At 41.4% G+C, this 13,714-nt stretch overlaps 1 protein-coding gene across 3 annotated transcripts in view; it reads right to left on the bottom strand.

Annotated features, from left to right (window-relative positions):
• Positions 1–13,714, bottom strand: part of GAREM1 (GRB2 associated regulator of MAPK1 subtype 1) — a 104,837-nt gene that overhangs the window by 27,153 nt on the left and 63,970 nt on the right. The window contains exon 1 of one of the 3 annotated variants that reach the window (XM_049825883.1): positions 11,150–11,260. The exons of the other annotated variants lie outside the window; for them this stretch is intronic. The gene's annotated coding sequence lies outside the window, so the exon portion shown is untranslated. Of the gene's footprint in view, positions 1–11,149; positions 11,261–13,714 lie in introns of those variants that run through there. 3 annotated transcript variants of the gene reach the window in all.

Below are 13,714 nucleotides of genomic sequence, written 5' to 3' on the forward strand. Positions count from 1 at the left end.
ATACATCCCATCAGACTTGAAACTTTTGTGACATGTTCGGAGAATTCACCCACACTAAACTATTTCAGGCCACCTAGCAGCAGAGGAGGAAAGGAATGCAAGCTCAGCAAGTCCTGACACCCCATGAAAAAGACCTGTCCCACCACCCTGCCAGGTGTGTGCACACACGTGTACACACACACACACCAAGAGAGGTGTGAGACCAAGAGGCTCAGCTCCTCCACCGAACCCCAACAACCCTGCTGGCAGAGGCACACTCTTCTTTTCATCAGTATGCTCGAGTGCTGTGGTTGTAAGCCTAAGTATCAACTTACAAGACAGAAGACTTCCCTTTATTCCCTTCCATACATTTTGTCTTTCTAAGCGACCTCAGTAACTGTGAAGTATTATCAGCAGGGTAACTAAAGATGCTGGTACTTCCCAGTGCAAGACCGTATTTTGCAAATGTTTAATAAGCTTCACCACACTTCAAAAATCAGTTGCCTTGGAGTTTTCCTAACTTCATGTCTGCTTCAGGACACGCTATTATTGGAAGTTCTGCCAAGACAATTCAGGTACTTCAAAGATCAACACTGGTGTAGAAGCAGCAGGACCTTCGGTCTGACCTCCTGAAGCCATTCCCACATATTACAGCAAAGCAGTTGACTACGGGAACGGCTTCTCCAGGTCAGACCAAAGGTCTGCCTCGTGCAGCATTCTGCCTTAGACAGGAGCAAACCACAGCTGTGTAAGGAGGACTTTAAGCACATTTAGCAATACCACCCAGACTCTCCTCCACACCTCTAGGAGGAACTCATGGCTCAAGGATGCCCAGAGAGGGGAAGAGGTATTTTTGGGCTTAGTAGCTCCAGAGGTTTTCTTCCCTGTAAATTTGTTTAATTGCTTACTGAAGGTATCTAAAACTTTCGTTGTAGACACACCCTCTATCTTGAAAAATTCTGGCAACCTCTTCTTCCACAGACTTTACAGTAGCTCCAGGATTAAGAGCAGAAATTTTAGGAGTGACTAAACTACGCCTGGCAGACACTATGGGTAGCTACAGGAAACCTGACAGCGGACAAGCATTTGGAAAAACATTTCACATACTCTATAGAAACATGCCAGCATCCTAAAGCTGAATTTGTCAGCCTGCCCACTCTGAGCGCCTTTCAGTGCAAAGTGATAGAGGGGCCAGGCAGCCGGCACCTGCAGGCTCAGGGAATCTGGACAATTAGCAGGGAGGTTGCTCACAGTTAACTGACACTGGAAAGCGTGTTGTGACTGATGCCCGAGGCTCAGACAGGGAGAGATGAAGAGAGAAGAACTGTGCTTTTTAATCCCCAGTCTGCCATACAGACCATGTAAGTCCTGGTTTCAGGATTTCCCTGTCAGCCACAGCCTAACCAAGAGGAAGGTTCATTTCCCAGCTCCGCAGGTCCTTTCCCCCTGTGAGCACCCCGCTTTCCTGCAAAGGAAATTCAGGAGCAGGGGGGAGCTGAGTCAAGTCAGACCTCCTCCTACGTGGAGTCAGGATGTGCCAGGACATCATGCAGCCGCAGAGACTGAGTTGCACCAGGGTGCATCTGACAGCACAGAAAAACTACTACTCTAGAGCGCAGAGCCAATGACCGTATTTCACAGATAGTCACCAAAGGCAAGATGTTCCTAAATTTTACAGGAGTTGTCACACAGTGTTGGTTCACCATGAGCTGACCTGAGGCTGTTCCTCTCTCCTGCCTACTTCTCAATCGCTGTCCTCTTTGACTACTGACACAGCCACCTGGATGCAACTCTAACTGATTGCCCAAATTGGGATCCGGGGGTCTGATTTGCAGCATTCCCAGCTGTGGTTACTATTAGAGGCAAGCTGTGATTACAATTTATAATGGCATTTCATACTTTTAAGTTCCACAAAGAAAAAAACCAAAACCACAGCAAGTTTGAGTCACTTCAGACAGATCTAAGTCCAGTGGGGTTACTTCTGATTTAACACTCCCCCCCTTATGTACAGAATGGAGTTGAATATGATCCTGCATGGAAGCTACATAGTGTTTTGAAACTGTGAGATACTGCAGTGATAAAATCTTGCTAGTTCAGAAAGAAGTTGAGAACTCTCACTTCAGAGCGGGAATTGAGTTGGGCACAGTAACAAAGCATGAATTCACATGAACAAGGAAGGAAAACAACATACTGAATAATAATACATTATATGAACAATACCCATCCAGCACTTTGAATGAGACAGTGGTCTTTAATTCTAGGTTCTCTAGTTACGCTTTTTGGAAGCATAATAATACTATTTTACTATGACTGCTACATATTTAACAATAGATAGTCTGGTAGCAAGAAAAAGCCAGTTACCCATTGCAATACAAACTTCTACAGAAAAGTCCCAAATTCCTCAGCACAGAACAAATGCTTTAGGCTGTGTGCAACTGGGATGGAGCTTTGCTTTGGTACAAAGAGATGCTCAGAACCGTCTATGTCGCTATCTGTGCCATCCTCCCCTTCCTTCAGCCGAGCCGTGCAAACACAAAGCCGTCTGTGCCTTCACTGCTAATAAGCAGCAGTTCACGAGGAGGTTGACTACAGAGGAGTACATACAGATCCCAAAGCATATAATAGAAGGGCAGCGTTAATCTCCTCCTGTTATGAACTCAAGAAGCATGCTGTGCATGGAAGCTGTCAGGGCTAGATGTTAAAATGCCTCTCCTTTGGAAAAGATGGTTTATAACTGGAGATTTTCTATAGATGGTTTTTAAAAATTTATTTCCTCATTGAAAAAGACAGACTTTTTTTACGGGAAGGGGAGAAAGAAGGGCTGAAGAGGGGCCTGCAATACACATTTGAGCCAGATGTCAACTAACTAACTAATGGGGAGGAAGGAGACAATTTCTTATTATGTTTCTCCCTGGTCTCTATTCAAGCTGCCATAAAAAAAGACAGCACGGCTGAAATACAAGTTAAATGGACGTAAGTCTGGCTTGACTGCAAGTTAAAGTGGAATTTTATTACACTTCACAAGAGGCACGACTTCATTGGGAGACTTTACAAAACTGACATCAAGCTTAAACAAATCACAAGGCAGTTTAACTGTGTGTTAATTAGGAGTTCAACAAAAAATTAAAGAAAATCTAAAGCTAAAACTATACTGTTATAGAAGTTCACCCCTCTCTTACTAGCAAAAGGAATAATGAAATGTTTCTCTAGTAAATCATTACAGGTTCAGAAAGATCAAAGATTTGTAATACCTACATGGTCCACTGAGCAGGTGTAGTTACTCCTTTGCAGCCAAATGCAAGGGAGTAATGAACAACTACTGCAAGCTTTAGATCTCTTTACCTTTCTGTTTGGCCTCTGGCAGGCACAGTATTGCAACACTTTCATTCTAGTATATATTATCTCTGCAGAATATGAATTCTTATTTCCCTGTGAAGGTACTCACAGCAAAGACAGTAAATCCACTACTGCTGGAAATGAGTCCAGAAAGATAAAAAGGCAGGGAAAGACCTAAACCAGGGCTTATCCTCCAGTTTATGGAGGCATTTATTAAAACCAAGTAGGAGCAGGAAGATCAGTTCATCTTCCTTCTTGCCAGAAGTTAGCCCTGCAATATCTGCAAGCAGGGACATCAACCAGCCCTTTCTGTTCCAGCCTTCATGTTGCTTCTCCTGCTTAGGCTCTTGCAGGCTTACATACGTTCACAACTCTAAGCCACCTCATATAGGTTATTTCTGTAATGTAGGATCCACTGGTCTTCACAGTGACTCGCACCTCACCACCAAATAGTGCAGCAATTTCCAACAGTCCAGAATGTCTCCAAGACAGAAACATTCCTTTTGTAATGTGTCTGTACTGTGCCTAGACCAAGGGAGTCCTTATCTAGGGAAAGGGTTCACAGGCTGAACAGTCAAGCCTTCATTGATATAAAAGGATGAGAGCACATGTATGCTCATATACCAAAAAGAAAATCTGAAAAAAACAAATCCTGTGGAAAGGAAAAGAAGGGAAGAGAAGACGGGAAGGGAAGAGAAAAGACGGGAAGAGAAAAGACGGGAAGAGAAAAGAAAACGTAGCTGCATGTCATCAGTAGGAAACATGGAAGGCCACTGAAACATCTGCTCAATTGCGTTAGCTGTTAAATGTTTCTCCAAGGAGGCAGGAGTTGTATTGTCTTTCACAGCAGCTTTGATTATTCAGTAAGTCTCTCATCTCTCTATGTGAGACTGTATGCAAAGCCCAGCATTTCTCAAGAATGCGCAGACAGCACAGCAGGGTAGCAAAAGTACTGCAGAGGTTTATGCTTCATATTATTTGTTGACTGCTGACTGCATTTCAGTATGTCAAAGAACAGCAGAGCTGACTTGAAAAGAAAAGGTTGTCTACCTGCCAGAATACCACCATTTTGGAAAAAGACAATTTTTGTCTACATTTTTCAGCATTCCTGTGCAACAAGCTGATAGGAAATAACTTTGTTTTCCTCCCCCAAAAGATGATCCTTGATATAACTCGGCAGAGTTGAAAAGCATAAACCTAAAGCATAAATAAGATGTAACAACAAAGAGTACAGAGAGGTGGCTTTCTAGATATCAGGGAGAATGCATTTGCATGAATTGGAAAGTACACTTCAGCATACCCAGTTCTTAGATGGACCTGTAATAGTCTTCAGCTGACAGTGTACACAACTGCCCCTCAACACCTGATGCAGAAATAAATTCATCTCAGTGGGGTACAATGGAAGGAAATCTTAATTTATGGTCTCACTTGTCACCCCATCAACTAGATCATACGGCAGAGCTATTTTGTCCCTATCTAATCCTTAGACAAAGCAGCCAGTCAAAAGCAAGCATGGCAAACCAAAGACTCCAAAATAATAGATTAAGACATAATCCTAACACTCCAGCCTACATGTAATTTTTTTTAAAAAATAAGTTTTTTATTTAAATTGACATTTGCCAATATGTCTTTGCATAGAACCTACATGTGGCATTTTAGTCTTGCAAGAAGTGTTGTCATGGCGGTGTCTAGACCTGAAAAAAGGCAGAACAAAAAAGAATCCATCACATCTTTGATACAGCTATTACATGACTAACTGGAACCAAGGTGTAAAGTTAATACTGCAGCTCTTTTGGGGACGTATCACTAAGTTAATGTGAAAAGGTTTGGCAGACATGCGGAATTAACAAGTGGGAAATAAATGCCTTGCTTCACTTTTGCCATCTTCCAGCTTGTTAAAACTTAGTGTTTGTTCACAGCTCTCCAGAGAAGAGAAGACCGCCTGCATACTCGGGTCCTCTGGAGCTGCAGTCCTGCTGGGTCCCAACTGCAGAGGGAAAAGACTCATCGGAGAGAGAAACTGCAAGTATAAATGGAATCACAGAATGCTGTTTTCAACAGCAGGAGCAGACAGTAGTCTACAAATGAACTAGTGCAGACAGGCTCACAGCCCTGCTGCCCACGGAGAGGACAGGGGAGCGAATCACTGCTCCATCACCTCTGGGTTCCCCATTGAAGGAGCTACTGATTTCACCTGAGGTTGGGACCTGGCAGCAAACTAAGATGGATGCATGCTATGGCAAGTTCATCCCCTCAGTCAAAGAATGGGCAAGACAGCCCAACAGTACAGGTTCATCCCTATCTGCCACACTGATAGCTTCTGAGAGCTATGCAGAAAAAGGTTTGAGAGGCAGAGGGAAGTTTTTCTGAGTTATTAATAAGAATTTCTTTGTTTATCTTCATATTTAACTTGCTGAAAGCATACAGGAAACTATAAAAGGGTGAAGAATACAGCAGGAAAATACACAAGAGTCTTAGGTACACAGCTTCCAAAGGATAACAACTGGGCCACAAACTAGAAAAGCTACAATTGATTCTTATATTATAATCACCATGAAACAGCTATTAAACAAATTTTGAAATACTGCTTCTGTTTTTTAAGAGCTGCCTGTCAGTACTTTTTCTTGAGGAGAGGGGAGAGGGGTGAAGAAGGGGAACTCCCGTGTCCCCATCTGTACCCAATCTTCTGGAAATTTTGGGAATGTATTAAAAAAAACAGATGAAACATGAACTAGAGACATATCTAAGTAAACATAATACAAGTAGAATTCATCGAGTGTACTGGAGTTAAACTTACAGCACTGCAAAGCAGAGGGCAAGGCACAAAGGCACATTCAGTCAGTACAGATTGCACAACACTTCATGGGGAAAGAGCCCTTCAGAATGAATAGTTTTATTTCTCGGAAGTATTATGAAGATTTTGAAGCCTTAAATGCCTTTATTCCTCTCTCTGTTATGTCTGCGGTGCAAATACCCATTCAACCAAGGCAGAATGAGTCAGGCATCACAACCTGGTGAGACATGTCGAAGCGGAGCATCAGCACGCTGACACATCACCTGTGCGTATGCATAGACACCGTTTGAGAGATCAAGGAAGGGAATCCAACCAAGTTTCCCACACAGCATCACAATGCTTGCTAATCAAAACCTCTAATCCTATGCTGGCAAAGCAAAGGGGATGGTATAGCCTAGCGTTCTCTTTTCTCTTATCTTACTTCTATGACTATTAAAGAGCGTAACAAAAAAAATTTTGATTCTGTTGGCAGCATAACAAAGAAAAATCAGTTCAAATGGTGACTGATGATAGCTTAAAGCAGATTTAACTCACAGCTACTGCGTGAGAGGGGATTTTAGGTTACAGATGATGTAAAAAGACAGACAGGGAAAACAAGCCTAACCTCTAACCTTTGTTTCACAAGTTATTATCATCACAAATACAAGACTACCACAATGAAATGTTCCATTTTATGGGGTCACATGTTTTAGTGTCTGGACTGTAAGTTAACTAGATTTAACTTACTCACTGGCTTATCATCAATCTAACTTGTAATTAACATGGTTCTATTCCTTTCCCATGTGTTGCCAACAGACACCAAGAATATTCCACAGACAGCGTGTTAGTTCACACACTCAAGTGACCGTGTAGAGGACTCTGATGACTACCGCACTGTGTTGACTTTCCAAATTACTATTAACAAAAGCTGTTGCTAGTTTTCTGTTGAACAGTAAGAGTATAAAGACATGCACATGAAGATGGCATGCTCTCTTGGTGAATATCAGAGCGTACCCGGATCACAGCACAAAAAGGCATCAAGAGAGAAAAGTTACAGAAAGCCGAAGTAAACCAACCCAGAGCTTTATGAAACAGTGTTGAGATAACTACATTTAACAGCAGCTGCCCTATGACAGAAGCTTTTCTTATGTGACTGCTAGCACTGTTCCTTTGGTACCAGAGTGGATACCCACTTAGACCTCAGTTATGAAAACCGTAAGAGTCACTGAAAGCTTATAGCTCTGACCTACTAGGGCGGCATCCAGGATCCTTACGAGAACGTCTGCTGGAACTGCCTGCCACCAGAGAGGAAGATTTGATAAGAAGGTAAAGCCAACTTATCCCTCACTTAACAGGAGCCTCTAGCAAAAACTGCTGTCCTCCGCATGAACAGCTGAAAATGAGGTAGAACTAAAGGAAAAAGTACACGGTTACCGTTCCTACTGTACTTTGAATCACTTGTCTTACTAAGCAAATACATTGCTTTCATTTATACATTAACACCGATTCAGGGCTAAAAATCAATCCTAAGGACTGGAGACCCAGCTTAGGTATGTCAACGCAAACTGAACATCAAACCTTGCACTGGATGGCAGCGAAGTCCCTTAACAGCACCTTAGATTTTTCTGCCCAAGTAGATTTTCCTATTTTAGTGAAAAACATCACATACATTTAAAATTAAGCAGCAGCACAGACTTCATCTGCCTTTGGTTCTATTCTTAACTAGGTGATCATCTCCCAAATCATTAGCATACAGTCGTCCCAAGACATACATACATTAAAAGAACAGGGTTGTCTACAATAGATTAACATTTAATTAAAGCACAAAATAAAGCTGAGATGAGAGTAACAGAATAAACTCCTGGTTAACATCTGAAATTAATATTACTAGTTTCAAGCAGGCTCAAACAGACCATATTAGAATACCTGTTGAAGGTTAGCCAAGCATGCTGGGATTTTATCACAGCTGCATCAAAAAATTCTGCCTTTACCCCATGCATTCCTTCACCTCATTAACACTGATTTCAGTAGAAATTATGAATGTGTAAGATTTCCTCTTGAATGCAGAAAGAGCAAAATCCCATTTTTTATCAAAACAAAATTTGACATCATTAGTTCGAAGAAAACACAGTAACACAACTTTGATCTGTTTGGACTGATGCCCCCACCAGCAACAGTGCAGTTGTAGTTCATAATCTGCTTGACTCCAAGTACCGAGTGAATACAGAAACCCAGCTCCATGCTTCCTCTGCTTCAGCGGATGCCTCCTCACGGGAAATCCAGAGGGGAAGAAGCCTTTCTTCCCTTTCACTCTTCCCATTTTGGTTGCTAAATAGTGAACTTTAGTTTCTTGTGCAACTGAAGTGTCAATAAAAGAAACTGGAGTGTTTTCTAAGGGCAGCAATTTTTCAGGACCTGAGATCAGTGCAGCTCTAGTTGAACAGATTCTTCCAATTCCAGTGTCTAAATTTGTTCCAAAATGTGAAGACAATTTTTGCACTGATAAAAAGTATTTTAAACATAGACTGTACTTACAGAGAGTAGTTCAATCTATCCCCTCATTACCTGTGGATTCAAGTAAATTATGATATTTATTTGAGGTTAAGATAAAAACCAGACAGAATTCAAAAAAGAAATCCTGTCCACCAGTGGCAACAGAGAAATCTTACACTGACAGATGAAAGAGGCTTCATTCTTAGAGGAGGAGCAGAGGTTGTAAAGAAGCCTAATCATTTTAGGGGACCAAAATCTGATTGCACTGAAGAAAGCAAACTTTTGCAATTTACAAACTACCAGGTCCCAACCCCTGCGTCAGGCCTGCTGTGATTTGTATTACTTCACTTTGTTGATTAAAAAAAAATTGAGAGAGTTGCAATTATAGGAAGGAATTTAAGATGTGAAGAAGCGTATTTTTGGTCATAACACAGACTGCAGAGATTCTAACCAGGAGTGACTTGTGGATTTACACCAGACACAACTTTTTGGATTTGGTAGCCATCTCTTAAAAAATAAACTTAACAGAATGAAAGTGGCTTTTGCAAACAACTTCATACACATTCTTCTATTTCTTGTCAAGTCAAAGCTTTTGCTAAAATAACAGCAGCAACTGCTGAGCTTAATCCTTAACTCTGCCTTACTGAGCAACAGCTTGTATTTATTTATTTTGCAAAAGCTTCCAAGTCCACACTCACCAAAACTCAAGCTCTTAGTGTTTCTGCCACAGTGCAAAGACACTTTCTTCAATCGTAAACCCACCACCCTTCATGCTTTCTGCTCTTTTGCTGACAGATCTTTTTCTTCCTGTTACTCCCACGTGAATATCCCCACTTCTATGGCCTGACTTTAGTGTCGTTCATGGCTTTCTTGCTCACTGAGTGGCCTTTTGAGCCTTTCAGGTTCTGACCCCATCCCATGCTCAATGGGTCCTGGCACAAGTGTAGGACGGTGTGTAGTGAAATATTCCACCCAAGAAGGACAGTCATGTCGACAGTATTGCCTCTGGCAGGCAGTTGCGCTGCAATAAACAAAGCTAAAGAAAAAGTGCATTCACGGAGCAGAAATCTTGAAAATGTACATAGATCAATTCTGTATAAAAAGTGCTTTTGTTTCCTGTTCAGGAACAGGTTTTTTAATTAACTGAACGGGAGGAGTTGTAAAAACCAGGAACAATGACTGAGTCAGCAGCTCAGTTCTTAGTAGCTTGCAGGGCTTTACATGAGACAGAATAAACATATTTCATTCAGAGTTCGTTAGACATTTTTATCAATGTGTAGAGAGACTTCAGAGCTTGGGCTTGGTATCCTGAAAGACCGTCTGTGCATTATAGAGCAGCTTATTGTTTCAAAGCTCGTATCTCATTTGCTTGCTGAATACACACGTAGTTTACAATCTCTAGCAGAGGCTGTATTTTACCTCCTCCTCTCTCTCCCTCAACATAAATCTACTGAAGTATTGCACTCAAATTACTGGAGAACCTGTCGCTCAAATAGCTCCCAACTTTTGTGTATCAGCAATGGAAAGGAAGGGTTGCTGTTCTTCTATGTGATTAAAAAGACAATTTTCTTGGGATAAGTACTATCACTTTGTATTGTCAATGGCTGGTGCAGACTGTAACTTGGCTTACGCATTTACAAAGTGTTTAAATTAGGAAGGAATTCAATTTATTATAGCTCTGACCACCAGCAATCATGAGCAAGTTTTGAAAAACAAGTTCACTTTACTTCTGGAACAAATTAGACAATGTATTTAAAACTGAAAGGAAGCCAATTTCCAAAGAAACTCCTTAATTACACAATAGGTCTGGTTCATTCAGCTAAAGTCTCCTGTAAAGGAGAGTATTGAGTGTTAAGTACATTTATGCTACAGCCAGAACTGTATTAAAGAGAATTTAAAACAAGTGTAGAGCCAAAATAATACATGATCTGAAAATCACCTTAATGAAATATATGTAGTAGCTTATGCTCCAAAAATTGTCATCCATAACATTGGAATATCTATCAAGCACGCAAAGTAACTTGCAGCAAGCAAACATTTCTAATTTTTTTGGTTTAGGATCAGCAGCCACGTTTATATCATCGCCTCAGTTGAGAAGCAGAAGGTGTTTTGATACCCGTATTCTGCATGAGGTAAGCCATCTCTTCACTCACTGTGTACAAATGCAACAGAGTTTCTCTCAGAATCATTTGTCTGGTTTCCAGTATAAGAGGACATTGATTCAGCACTGTGCAATTCATCTATGAAACAGACAAAGCTCTTGATAACAGCTCAAGATGAATGAAGGAAGCTCTTAAGAATGTAAGAGTGAGCATTTTGGCATATGTTCACAGCACGTGCTCAACTGTCACAAAAAAAAAAAATAAGGAGAAGAGATGAGCTGAAAAGGTGGGTGAATAGAGATGGTGGGTAAAAGCATGCTGCTTCAGCACTGCCACTTAATTTGATTTTCACTGCTACTCAAGAAGGCAACAAAGATGACAAATCTAAAATTCAGATCTAAGCAAGATACGCATCTTGCCTCAGTTCTCTTGAACGCATTCTGTCACACATACTTTGTTTCATTACCTTAAATAAGGTGGGTACCATCTAAACTCCTCTCTGGCAGTTCAGATTATCATAGCTGAATCCAAAAGGTATGAAGAAACAGAATGCCCAGCCAATTTTTCCCTCTTGCAAGATGTCTGCCAGCTTGATGAGAGCCAAACAAAGCCAGTTAGTAGAGGCAGCGTAACCTAAAACAGCTCAACAGAAAATAAATGCTACTGACTACACATGGGGTGGTTTTATTTCAAAAGTGTTTTTAGAAGACCATTTAGGGGATTTTGTTTTCTCCATGTAAATGATAATTCATGGATTTAAAGAGTTGTACTATGCCTCACTAATGCTTTCTGAAATGCTACTGAATATTTTATCCTACATGTGTTTCTGGTGAAACCTTCTCGCTAATATTGGTTTGGGGCATCTCCGGTTGAAAGCCATTTTTGGACCAATTCCATTTTGTAGCCTTTCACAGAAAGGGCTGTGAAGTGGTAATTATCAGAGTGGCTGGCCACCTATTTGTCTTTGAATGCACATGGACTTCCCCAGCTGCTAGATTATTATGAGATATGTTAGTACATACTGATTTCTAAGTACACAAGCTAACATTAGCAGCTGCAAATGCTCCAGAGAAATTCTGTGCTTTAAGTTTCTGCCAAAGAACTTTAGTTTTAAAACAAGGTGATCTTAAATCTACCTCTGGGACTAATAGAAATGCTATTAATATTTTTGGTTCAAAAAAAGAAAAGTTTTTCCTTGAATAATATAACTAAATCAATACTAGGCAGCTTGTGTTAGCACACAGAACGAAGGATGTCAGGATGCCATGGATGGAAAAAATGGATATTAGGGTTTCAGACACTTAAAATTGGTTACTGTAGGTATTTAGAGAGACAGATGATGCTTACAGACCAGAAAAACAGGGACATCCCAAGCTAAAAGCAACTTGAAAGCAAAAAGCCATCAAAAGATTAGTCTCTACTAGAATTATCACCACGTATTGAAAAAGTTTTCCCAACAGCTGAATGCTCCTTTCAGGAAAATGATTATTTAAATCACTAGAAAGACTGGGACCAGCTAAGCCAAGCCAGATACAATCCGGTTTACAATCTGTGTCATTTTATCTGCTGGGAGGTCTCTGACTGAGGGATGTCAAAGCGGTCAATTCCAGGGTCCTCACTTTTCTTCCTTGCAATCTACTCCGCTTGCTTTCAGCAAAACATGCAGGCGCCCCTAGCCACTCCTCAGTCCGAATTGCCCAAGTCGCCGGCAGTCTAAATACCTTTAACAGTTACTTAATGTCTTACCTACAGGTTACTCTTCACCATACCCTAGTGTTGCACTCCTGCCTGCTACAGGCTGCTCATGGCTGACCAGGCAGCTCAGTGGCCAGCTCCAGGAAGACTCAGCTGAGCCAACACTCAGAAAGCTGTATGCCAGCTGACCCAAGATGTTTCTTGGAAAGGTGTCAGAAAACCACTCTGCACACTTTCCATCTGATTCACATTAAATGAGCCTTATGATAGCCAAACACCATGAAGCAACGAACGTCTGCAATAGGATAAGAAGGTAGCTGTTTTTCATTTTCCACAGGAGAGAAGACAAGTGCTACATCCAAACAGAACAAAGGCATACAAGCGTCACGTGCGCTACCGCACACACGTGCTTCCTTGAACCAGCACGCCTGACAGCAGTAAGGCAGGTACGGCAGCGCCGGGTTTCATCCTCAGCAGCGCAGGATGACTGCCAGGGACTCCCGGCACGCGGACCTGGGTTGCTGTCACACGCTGGGCTGCCGCTCCTTCCCCGCTACTGTTAAACAGGCAAGGCGGTACACGCTGTGATCTTACACGTCCGTGGTGCTGTGCACCCACGCGCCTCGCTTCCAGGGTTTGTGGGGAAAGTCTAAGGCCGTGGCAGACAGCTGATCCGTGAAGCCTGCGCACATCCTCGTGCAAAGCTGAAGGCTTAGCGTGGCCCTTTGTATTTTAGTTACTCGCTCCTTCCTTCCCTAGCAAACATCACGTGTGCCAATTCTTCCCTGCTCCTCTTCTCACTTGCTCAGAATTATTTTCCTCTGAAGAAAAGGAAAAGCAAGCAAACAAGTATGTTAAAAATACCTTCTGTGATTCTCCTCTAGGAAGTAGTATAGCCAGGAATCAGTATGACCCAAATTTCATAGTAAATGTACAGCAAAGAAATCTATGCTACTCAAAACTTTTTTTTTCTTCTACCATTTAAAAAAGCTTTAGAATTAGTATTGGGAGAAATGAAAGTTAAAAAGCATTCTTCCCAGAGTAATAACAGAGGATGAGATTATCTATGACCACATAGCGCACCCCTCTAATGATCAGCAAAAAAAAGAAAGGTTAATTAGTAAATAAATTGAGCCAGATACCAATCCTTCAGAACAGAAAAGCTACAATATTAGCAGCTTACGAACACCAGAAATACCAAAACCACACACTTAAGATTTTTGTGCAAGATTATAGCATGAAGCACTATGGGCTAATCCAGGAATGCCAGACAATTTAATTACATTTTCTACTGAAAAATTAAACCATATGTATAGCTCATCAGATCAAGCTTTCT

Source organism: Accipiter gentilis, chromosome 2 (assembly GCF_929443795.1).
Source record: "Accipiter gentilis chromosome 2, bAccGen1.1, whole genome shotgun sequence".
NCBI lineage: Eukaryota > Metazoa > Chordata > Aves > Accipitriformes > Accipitridae > Astur > Astur gentilis.